The following is a 7,438-nucleotide window of genomic DNA, read 5'->3' on the forward strand; positions in this document are numbered from 1 at the left end:
CACTGGTGTAGGGAGTCCAACACTCATATAAATATTAGCCTATCCATTAAGCACATGTATTTTCTACATGGATACCAAGTTTCAAGTCAATCGGATGCATGGTTCAGTAGCTATAACGGGACATCCGTAAAAACCACTATATATTTATATATTAGTATAGTATAGATTAACACTGGTTGCACGAACGCAAAAGAGTCACGTTCCGCCTAAGCCTGAGGGAGTAAGAGAGAGCGCGGAACAAGCGATAGAGAGGCACGATCAGCCCAAGCATTGGCTTATGACACATTTATCTCTCGTCTCACGTGACGTCAGAGCTAGCAATTCGAATAGTTCTGCTACTGACGTTATCACATAGAACTATCGTCCGTAAACCAACTTTACATAGAACAAGTCAGAAATTAAGTAAGTTGTTAATGTAGGACGATGTGTCAATAGTATATCCATTCAACTTCTGTATTACTATGCACTTTTCATTCTTGAAATATCATACAACGCTGAAAATTATGTAGACCAAAGAAGCTTGTTATCGAATACCCACAGAAATAGATGATTTCACAGTAGAAACAGAAATTTCGATCCTAATCGGAAATTATGAGTGCTGGGCCTATTATTATCAGGAAACACTTCAAGAAATAATTAAAAAACCATAAAGAATTAGTATCTATTTTATACGAATATTGGAAAATTAAGGTTCCTTTTTTTAATATTTCCCAATCTGCTTTAGTGGTTCTGTCTGTGTTTTGTTTGAAGAAATAGACGAATTAATGAATTCAGTTTCCATTCCAGTTACATATATTTAATTTTCAGCATATAACAGAGATTTACTGGTGGTAGAACCACTTGTGAGTCCGCACGGGTAGGTACCACCATCCTGCCTATTTCTGCCGTGAAGCAGTAATGCGTTTCGGTTTGAAGGGTGAGGCAGCCGTTGTAACTATTCGGAGACCTTAGAACTCATATCTCAAGGTGGGTGGCGGTATTTACATTATAGATGTATATAGGCTCCGGTAACCACTGTGGGCTGTGAACTCGCCCACCCATCTAAGCAATAAAAATAAAAAAAGGTTAAGTAACAAATATATTAAATGTGTCATCTATGGTAACGAATAAAAAATACACAATTAAAAGCGTTTATTACATAATTTTCAAGATAGTATTGACCGTTTACCTGGCAGTAACAAATACTCGAATTGTTATTGGCTATCATAAAATATATAACAGCATTTTCGGTCCAGAGAACTAAGTAGATAACAGTTCAATATTCACACGATCTATCTACTTAATAAAAACATTGCCGTACGTTTTTTTAAGGCGCTTCTCTTCAAACCGATGTTGTTTACACTTTCACCATCTCGGACAGACAACAATTTAGGCCGCCTAGTGGAAAGTGAGTATGTATATGATGTGATTTCAAATGAGAGTTAATGCTAAACAGTGGCTAGGCCGTGCCTCTGGTGCCGTGTATGAACGAAGATGACTCATTATTAGAATGGCCTTAAGATATTTTTTTTATGATTGAAGGATTGCTGTGTGCTTATTGCGATTCCCGATCCTGCGGATCGAATGATGAACAGTCGACGTCGCCAAAAACACGTCACCGGTTAGTGGATCCGGAAGAGATCCGTTATAGAATCCGGTGCTTGGAGTAGGTACCTAAAAGCACCGGTCATCGTTCTCGTCGAACCCGTCGCTTGCGACGAAGGGCTCGGAGTGTAAATTAACCCACAGAAACAGCCCACTGAGTTTCTCGCCGGATCTTCTCAGTGGGTCGCGTTTCCGATCCGGTGGTAGATTCTAGCAAAGCACTGCACTTGCTAGGGCCAGTGCTAGCAAAACTTCCGACTTGAGCGCCGTGAGCTCACCTACTTAAGACTACGCTGAAATGGTCTCTCAGGATCAGCTTAAGCAGGAAAAAAAGCGAGTTTCTTAACGTTCTCGATAGCGTAAAAGTTAATTCAAATTTGTATGCAGTTGGAACGTTGCTGGCTTTGGAATAAGCCCCCCTCCACGGTGCTTCCCGAGCGCTATGACATGTGCTTCTTCAAACGAGGCTTGTGGAGAATACTTAACGGTAGTCAGCTGCTTGTCTCTGCCCCTGGCATTGCTGAAGTCCATGGGCGACGATAACTACTCACCATCAGGTAGGCAGTATGCTCGTCTGCCCACAAGGGCAATAAAAAAAAAAATTCAAACTAAACACTATCCTAATTTTCATCTTTCGTGAATTAGTTGGATAATAATTGCAACTAGGAACTGGCAATAAATGATCTACATTTGATCTTCAACTAAATTAACTGTAACAAATGGCATCGTCTATCCCTAACATCTTGATTTTGATAGTGAATAAACTGACTTCTTTCAATGCGACTGAGTGTTGCATGCATTTAAATATGTATACTTGACGCATTTTTAAGTCATACATTTTCAAGCTTATTTATCTGAGGCTCTTCATTATTTTCTACTATACACGTCGAAAATCCAGACGCTTCGCCTCTAGTACTCCTTTTAAAGATTGATTTATACTCATTAGTTACATAAGTGGTACATCAATGATTTAGGCGGCGATTTATGTCTCTAACTAGCATTGCTGTTGTCCACGAGCGACTACTAACAAACAGGCGAGCCGTACATGCGTAAATTTCAAAATACATTAAGTAGAAATAGTAATTTTTTTTTTCAATATTGAAAGAAACGTTATTTGAATACCACTAAAATTTATCGATCAATTTATGCTTACAATGTAGATTTATAAAACCTTAATTGAATATAAAAATATATTTAATGATTCGCGTGTCTATGAGCGATGAATTATCAGGGATTTCCAAGGCGAACCGGTCGCCGAATACTTGTCGTCTATGCTAACTTCAAATACATACACGCCCGGGCTTCGACACAACGGCTATACTAAACGAACATAATACGGAATTATACCGAAAAACAAAATTAACTGCGATTTTTTTTTATTGTTGTATATTCAGACGAGCATACGGCCCACCTGATGGTGAGTGGTAACTTTCGCTCATGCACGTCTGTAATTTCAGGGGCAGAACCAAGCCGCTGCCTACCGTTTAATACTCTCCACAAGCCTCGTTTGAAGAAGGACATGTCATAGCCCTCAGGAAACACCGTGGAGGGGAGCTCATTCCAAAGCCGGATATACGTAGCCAATTGTATTCAACGATAAAACACAAATTTAACTTTATGCAATTCACTCAATTAACTCAGTCACGAAAAGTGTGCATGCAGTATTCGAAATATTTTTGTATGATTCGATAAATTAACACGAGAGTGACTGAAATTCAAGTTAAGGGACGGTGTTGCGGGCGCAGAAAATTTACCCAAAAAGTCAGGATAAATTGGCACATAATTAGACATTGTTCCGGGTAAAATTGCAAGATAAAGAAGCAATAATGAGAGCACCGTATGCTTTCGTTGTAATAATAATTATCTCATCACAAGATAGCCTTTTTGAGCATCGAAGTACTCCACTACAAAGTAATATGTAAATTATTCACGGCCACTACTCGCCAAAATTTGATGAATGACTCCGCGCAATAGGTTAGCTTTTTTGTTTTTTATTGCTTAGATGAGTGCACGAACTCACGGCCCACCTGGTCTTAAGTGGTTACCGGAACCCATAGACATCTACAACGTAAATCCCGCCACACGCCGAACACTCTGAGTAGATCTGGTGAGAAACTCAGTGGGTGTGTCCGCTATCAAAAGAGAATAATCTAATGTTAATCAAGTAAATTTCGAACGTCAATTTTAAATCATTATCCCATTTCGAATCCCTGTTATCGACTCGCGCCAACTGAAGTGATTTGTAAAGTTTGCAAATAATGGATCTTATTTAATTTATTTTAAAACCTATAAATACTCTGAAACAAAGTAACGTTTATGACTTGTAGCGCTCATTATTTTAAAACAATCTTATTTGCTATTAGAACTAAAATGTTTTAGTGTAATATCACGTTCGAAGCCAGATAACTAAGCCATCCTTACACAGAAGTGTGAAAACGGTTCACAAACATATTCCGCGGTTACCACACCCCGGTTAAGTGATGTCAGGGTTGTCAAAAACGTTACATGCCGATGATTTTTTTTTACAAAACAATTTGTTATTTAACAAGTATAATCTTTTTTTTAATTGCTTAGATAGCTGGACGTGCTCACGGTCCACCTGATGCTAAGTGCTTGAAGATTTGCTAACAGCTGACCGAGCGCTTCCACAGGAGACCTAACAACTCAAGAGCTACTGCTTCACGAATGAATCTACTACCGGATCGGGCCCCTAAGCCTGATTCTAGAGTTGAAGGCGTCTACAGCAAGAGTCGTGGATCTAATGGATCCGTAAGGAAGTATTTAGGGAGTCGACGGTGACTGGCTCCTACGTGATCAGGATTCGGGGAGTAGTCAGCGGCGGCAACGATAAGGCGTTTATCATGACGCATAGGCTTATCGAAGTACCGTTCGACGCCGCCTTCATGTGGTCCAAATCTTGTTGTTCCGAACTTGTATATATGCAAGCTTATGTTGAAAAAATTGTAAGCGAGATTCAGGCATCTGTTAAATGTCTTGTGTTGTGTGATGGCTGAACGCCACAACCTATAAATAGCAGTCCTGAACAAGGTAATACCAAGAACGTGTGACATCAAGCCATCGATGTTAATCGTATTCGCTTTTAACATACACCTGTGCACACGGTGTAACCGCACTAAATTTATTAAATGTTCAGTGCTTCATAATCATATTCAATGCTATATTAATATAGTACTTATCTTCTAAACAATTTTTTTTATACTTTAAAAGAATTATGATGGAACATTACTTATCTGCTTTAATTGCTGTTTGTTTGTATAGGCTTTATCATTTCCATACTGTTGATTTATTATGTTTACGTAAGTATATTGGTATATAAATCATATTATAGTGATTTCATATTAAATGTATGTTCTTCAATAATAAATTATTAATTGTACACCGCATCATACCTGCTACTGTATCTCTATCTTTTCTGAATTTCTGTAAATAAAACGGTTGTCTGGAAAATATCGCTTTTAGCAATAAGATCGCCTGTTGTACAACTATACCTACTTGTTCACTGTTTTTTTTAAATGTAATTTTTGTAATATGGTTTATAATTTACTCTCTTATTGGCGGAAAATTTACACTCAAAAGTAAATAAGTGAAAAACACTATTTTATACATACTTCTAATGTTTTGGTATTGTATTTTAATATTAACAAAAAACGAAGAAAATGAAGCAAGGCACTAGGTGATACTAATTGTACAAGTGGTCGCCCAGTAGTCGAAATACGACCATATTTGTTATGACCATAATCTTCTCAATGGGTCGCGATTCTGACCCAGTGGTAGATTCTCCGGTACTCTTGCTAGGGCTAGTGCTAGCAAATTCTTTCAGGTTAAGCCCATGAGGCCACCTACCCTAGCTGCTGGAATAATAGCCTTTTAGGCTACCAACGAATAGGTAGGATTTTTTTTTATCCCAAATAATTCTAAATCTGCTAATATTTGTTAATTGCGGGGCGTGGTCAGAACTCAATGAGACTGCAATATCTACTACACTTATTTCGCGACAAAAACAAGCAAAACCGTAATAGTTCGAGAACAGTTATTTTTTTTATTGTGTAAATTATATTGATATTGAGAAATAATACAATCGAATTAAGATAACTCGGGATTCGGGATTAAGCCTTAACAGTAATTTTAATCAAGTAAAAAACAAATTGTGTTCTGTGATAAGGAATTCGCCGCAGCTAAGTAATGTTTAAGCCGTTGCAATACGAGAACCACTCAAATGATTGATGTAAACTTATACCTATACTTAGTCTGGCCATAAATACTGTTACAATTAAAAATAAACAAAATATTACCTTTGAATTTGGAATCTGTCATTTTTATATGATTGCTCATTGAGTTTTCTCATATTGGCGCTAATACATTGTACAATATTTTGCGATATTAAAATGGAGTGGGGTGATAAAGAGAACCGAATCGCTGTGATTGCATTACACAAAGTAGGTATGGAGCCAAATGCAATTTTTAAAACTCTCCATACGCTTGATATTAGTAAAATGTTTGTGTACCGGGCTATTAATAGGTGCAATGAGGCCTCCTCTGTTTGTGACAGAAAAAGATCTGGCCGTCCACGTAGTGGTCGTACGAAAAAGGTGGTCAAAGCAGTAAGGGAAAGAATTCGAAGAAATCCTGTCCGAAAGCAAAAGATTTTATCTCGGGAGATGAAGATAGCACCTAGAACCATGTCGCGTATTTTAAAATATGACTTAGGACTTGCAGCCTATAAGAGATGTGTACTGGTCATTTCTTAACTGATAATTTAAAAGAGAATAGGGTGGTAAAATCGAAACAACTACTGACGCGGCACGCAAAGGGAGGTCATAGAAAAATTTTGTTTACGGATGAGAAAATTTTTACAATTGAGCAACGTTTTAACAAACAAAATGACCATAGTTATGCTCAAAGCTCTAAGGAAGCTTCCCAATTAGTCGACAGAGTGCAACGTGGGCACTATCCGACTTCAGTGATGGTTTGGTGGGGTATTAGCTATGAAGGAGTGACTGAGCCATATTTTTGTGAAAAAGGTATCGAAACATCGGCACAAGTGTATCAAGATACCATTCTTGTGAAGGTAGTGAAGCCCCTTAACAACACCATGTTCAATAATCAAGAATGGTCCTTCCAGCAAGACTCGGCGCCAGGTCATAAAGCTCGGTCTACGCAGTCTTGGTTGGAAACGAACGTTTCGGACTTCATCAGACCTGAAGACTGGCCGTCGTCTAGTCCCGATCTTAATCGGCTGGATTATGATTAATGGTCAGTTTTAGAGAGTACGGCTTACTCTAAGCGCCATGATAATTTGGAGTCCCGAAAACAATCCGTACGATTGGCAGTGACAATTTTTCCCATGGAAAGAGTCCGTGCTTCTATTGATAACTGGCCTCAACGTTTAAAGGACTGTATTGCAGCCAATGGAGACCACTTCGAATAAGCTTTTTATACTTTAAATTGTTTTATATTTATGTATTAAACTAACACACTGTAAAAGTAATAAATGTTATTTGCAATAGATTTTTTTTTATTTATAATTGTAACAGTATTTATGGCCAGACTAAGTATAATCTAGCATTACGTATAAAGAGGGTTTTATTTTAAAATTTCGACAAAACCTAATTATTTTTATATTTTAACTACGTCTCCGCTTTTCAATCATGACTCTTTAACTATTTTAGGACCTGAGTCACGATATTTGAATCAGTATTTAAAATAGTAACTGGTTTTTTTTGCTTGCCAATTTACATAGAAAAGCGAATGATATCGTCGTTGATCCATGTGTACTCATGACTCTTCTTGGTAGAAACAGGATTTTGAACGGTACCCAGATGACGATGTTTCA

Source organism: Bombyx mandarina, chromosome A1 (genome assembly GCF_030267445.1).
Source record: "Bombyx mandarina strain Sakado chromosome A1, ASM3026744v2".
NCBI classification, from domain to species: Eukaryota; Metazoa; Arthropoda; class Insecta; order Lepidoptera; family Bombycidae; genus Bombyx; species Bombyx mandarina.